Genomic DNA, 5,116 nt, shown 5'->3' on the forward strand with positions numbered 1-5,116 from the left:
TTCTGAAGATTCAGATGCAGCATAAAGGGTACTTGTCCTCCCAATTTCACCATTTTCAAAATGCAAGAAGTGTCACAAATCACTACATGATTACTATCCAAATGGGTGATACAATTGTGAAGGGATTTAGACAGTGATGTGCTGGTGAACAGGCTGGGGGCTGCGGTAGAGGGAACTGCTCTGATTTGTAGAATTTGTTGATTTCATGGTGTGATTACTTTCACATTACCAACATGACATCACTAAACTCAGAGTTGGGAAGAGATGCATGGCTGCTGGGATCCACCAAACCACCAGTTAAGAATGCAAAGAAGGCATTTTCTTCATGCTGAGAGAACTTCATAAAAGAGGAAAGATTTGGACTAGGTATTGAAGGATATTGATTAGGACTTTCCATGGTAACTGACAGAAGCAATTCAAACTAGCTTAAAGAAAGAGAAAAAGAATACGCGAATGAGACTGTTTTAGCACAAGTATCTGGAAAAAGGGCTTTAATAATGTAGTCATGGCACTTGCTCCACCTTTCAGTTCTTCTTGGATCTAATTCTATTTGTGTATTGATGTCATTGTCTCCTGCCATAAGCAGGCTCTCTCCAAGTGCCAAGAAAAACACGGCTAGTGGCAGTCCAGGGGCTACCTCTTTGCAGTCAACAATTCAAAAGAAAAGCAATGCACTCTTATGGAGATCACGTGGAAAGACTCTGATTGGCTCACTTGGATCTCATGCCCACCAATTCAACTCCTAACTGGGCAGAAAAGGAAAGGGTACGTAATTCACATGCCCCTGCTGCTGTAGCCAGAGAGCAGATAGAGCACTAGGACGGACCTTTCTTCCCCTACCACCCAAAACACATGAGAGTCATCCAAACAGAGTTCCCCAATGGAAAAAGCCATGGATTTGTGGTAGAAATATGGGTAAGGCTTTGTGGAGAGGCAGAAGAAGATATAGTAATTAGAGGGAACGGCATATGTAGGTGCAGAAATGTAAACATTGATGGTGCATTTGGGAGTCAGTGAGAAAACCACCCTGACCAAAGCAGAGCTTACCTATAAGACAGTGCTTTGCAATAGAGGGCAATTTTGCCCCTCTGGAAAGATTTGGCAAAGTCTGAAGACATTTTTGGTTGTGCCAGCTGGGGTTGAGGGGGGCTGCTACTAGCAGGTAGTATCTAGTGGGTAGAGGCCAGAGATCCTGATAATCCTACAATGCATAGGACAGTCCCCTCAACAAAAAAAAAAAGGGTGAGTTTAGGCTTTATCCTCTGTTACACAGGGAAGCATTAGAAAGATGTTTAGAAAGACTAAGGTAGCTTGTACATACTCTGCTTCTTCTGCCTGGCACCCCTCCTCACCTTGGCCACCTTTGTATGACTAGCCCTTTTTTTTTTTTTTTTTTTGGAGATGGAGTCTTGCTGTGTTGCCAAGGCTGGAGTGCAGTGGCACAATCTCCACTCACTGCAAACTCCGCCTCCCAGGTTCACACCATTCTCCTGCCTCAGCCTCCCGAGTAGCTAGGACTACAGGCACCCCCCACCACGCCTGGCTAATTTTTTTGTATTTTTAGTAGAGACGGGGTTTCACCATGTTGGCCAGGATGGTTTCGATCTCCTGACCTCGTGATCCGCCCGCCTCAGCCTCCCAAAGTGCTGGGATTACAGGCGTGAGCCACCGCGTCTGCCGGCCAACTAGTCCTTTTTTGTCCTTTGGGACTCAGCTTAAATATCACCTACTGAAGAGATCATCTAGACTTTTCAATCAAAATAGGTTATCTCACAGACTTCATACCATTATTCTTTCCCATGTTTTCCTCTTATTTGCACCACAATTTTGAATTATATGTTTATTTGGTTGCTGGTTTCACATTTGTCTGGTAAGCTCTGTGGAAGCAGAGACCTTCCTTATTCGTTCATCACTGTGACCCCAACATCAAGCAGAGTGCCTGGTGCATTGTTGCTGATATTTAATCAACTGATTAATCTGAAGGTTGATAGTAGGATTGAAATGGGGTTGAGCATAGGAGGTGGATAGAAAGAGGAAAGAAGGCAGTCCTCTAGATTTCTTCTCTGCTTGTTCTGATCCACACTCATCTCCTTTCCCTGACTTTCACAGCACCTATAGTTCACAATATGACATGTCAGGATTTTAAGCAGACATGAATTTAATAAAGAGAATCAAACTCAGAACCATTGCAGAACAAGTTCTGGCTTGGGCTTGCAGGAATGAGTCCCAAAACCCAAAGCCCACCGTCGTACTAACCCCACAACCCCAAGGGAACAGTTACTTCTGCCACAGTCAGCAGGCCAGCGACTGGCCCAGTCTGACTACAGGAACACAACATCTTAGGTGTAATCTGGGGATCAGGAACTGGCAGAACTCCAGAGTCACACTGCACCTTCCAGGTTACCACCAGCAAAGTGGATTCCTCCCAGGCTGCTGCCTCCTCTTCACGTAACTGTTTTTGTGTTTGGTTTTTTGTTTTTCTTAACACAATTTTGAATTCAGGTCTTTCCCAGGTGCACAGGACTAGCTAAACCTAAATTATAATGGGAGCCCCAACAGCAAGGAGTCTAAGAAATGGATTTTTAGCTTTCTAGTCTCTGTTGTGTAGGAGGGCACACCAAGAAGAGTTTGGACAATTGTGGAACAAGCCAATCTGCCACATCTGCCTCATGGCTGCCCCACTCTGTGGCCATCAATGTCATATCATTCATCTTCTCTAGATGGATACTAGCATGTTCTCTAGATGTGAGTAGATGTGAAATGAATTGAATGAAATCGAAGGGGAAAATCCTCTTTCATGTTCACACTTTGCACCTTTCCTATGGCACTTAATTATATTTTGCCTCCTAGTGTAATTTGTGTTCTCATTCAGAAGTTCATCTCTTTGTCCCCATACTCATAATAGGTAATAAATGTTTATAGACTGTGGCCGGTGCGGTGGCTCACGCCTCTAATCCTAGCACTTTGGGAGGCCAAGGCAGGTAGACGACCTGAGGCCAGGAATTCAAGACCAGCCTGGGCAACATAGTGAAAACCCATGTCTACTAAAAGTACAAAAATTAGGCGGGTGTGGTGGTGCGTGTCTGTGGTCCCAGCTACTCAGCAGGCTGAGACAGGAGAATCTTTAGAACCTGGGAGGTGGAGATTGCGGTAGCTGAGATTGCACCACTGCACTCCAGCCTAGGCAACAGAGCGAGACTCCATCTCAAACACAAATGTTCGTAGACTGAATTCAAGACAGAGAGTAAAGACAGAGGCTAGGGAGAGGAAGTTCTAAGCCCCATTCTAGCTTGACACAGTTCCCACAGCTCGTAGAACTGCCACTTCAGAAGTATTTTGCATTGCCTGCTACATGAAACCATCAGCACTGCAAGGAACCATAGGACAAGGACCCAGGAACTCTGCTAGGCTTTAGGAAACCTAGGTTCCAGGTATCCTTCAAAAGTTGGGAAAACATTTGCCCCCATTGATTCAGTCAGTAGTGTTTACTAAATGTTTCACACTGCCAGGTATAGCACCACTGCCTTTCTTATACTTTTCATTAACCTTTTTTTTTTTTTTCTAACCAATGACAGCATACCAGTGATTTCAACCTCTGTCATAATGGAGCCACATGGATAACACACAGATATCACCACTCTACCCTAGGAGAGGGGCTTTCCTGAGCCCTTTAGATTCTGAATGACCTCCAGGCATTCTAAGCAGTTTCCTCACCTTTCTGATTGCTGACACATCTGACCCAAGGGGCAGTGGATGGAAGTTTCCTTTCCAGCCATCTGTGTATCAACACCCTAAACTCCACTCCACATGTTATCATTCTTTCATTTTCTGAGGTCACACTTCCCCTACATTCAGACAAGTCTCACTGATCTCTCAGGGTTCACCTGAAACATCACTTTCCCAGGCCTTCCCCTTACTGCCCAGTTTATACTTTTTGTTTTCTATAACACTCATTTCACTTGTAACCACTTGTTTCATCCCCAACTGGAGGACTCTAAGTTTCATGAGGGTAGGTATCAAGCCTATTTGTTTCCCTCTATATCCCCAGCACCTTGCTTGGGGACTGACACATAATGGATGCTTATCAAATATTTGTTGAATGAATGTTTGTTGAGCCTACAAACTTTCATTCTCAAATGGTGTTTATGTAGTATTAGTAATAATTTCCTACATAGTTCAATGGCTTACCAAACATCTTTATGAGTTAGTATCCCAACTTTGGGGTAAAGGCAGTGCAGGTAATACTCTCCCAATTTTTTAGAAAATAAAACACGATCTATGAGGTTATCTGACTTGATTAAGGCAGTGGTTCCAACGTTAGAATTCAAATGCATAGCTGTATTAAAATTCTGACTACAAATTTTGTGTCAGTTACCAGCTGTTAACCAGATGCTCTTGCCGTGGAGCGAAATATGGGTAGCTAGTGGAAGAGAGCAGTGGAAAGAACAGGGAGAAGCGAAAGCCAGGCCTTGGAGGATTTCCTTTCCTCTAGTGCCTGCTTGATTCCTACACAGGATTGCTTTGTCTATCCTGGGAGTTGAGACCCTCCATAAGTCTCTCAATGACTTGAGGTTGGGCCAGAGAGCTAGTGAGGCCAGTGAATCCTCACCTTCTGGGGAGGAGAGAAATGAGAGCTGGGACACAGGGCACTCACCCACAGTAGTGTGTATGTGCACACTCACATCTGGACAAAATCCACACCAAGGCATGCATACAAATCAACACAGAATGAGCCACTGCACAGTCATACACACATTTAAACATGCACCCCACATACAGATGTCTAGCCACTATCCTGTACATCCAGCCGCTGATGTGCACTCCAGTTGTACACCAAGCTGCCGTCTTGGACATGTGCATGCACATGTACATACACCAAACAGCCCTGATGAAAAATTTGGATAAACGCACTTTTGCGCACACACAACTAAACACATCCATATGATTTATCATCACACTCAAGTCCATGCACACCTTTGCAAACGTGTGGGAAACAATCACTCTGATCACTCTGGTGCACACAACCTCCAAATGCACTAACAGGCTCTACCCACGCAGAGATGCATCGACACACCCGAGTTGTCATCAGCACTGCAAGTTTTTTCCAAACAGCTGC

This window comes from Macaca nemestrina, chromosome 6 (genome assembly GCF_043159975.1).
Source record: "Macaca nemestrina isolate mMacNem1 chromosome 6, mMacNem.hap1, whole genome shotgun sequence".
Classification (NCBI taxonomy): Eukaryota; Metazoa; Chordata; class Mammalia; order Primates; family Cercopithecidae; genus Macaca; species Macaca nemestrina.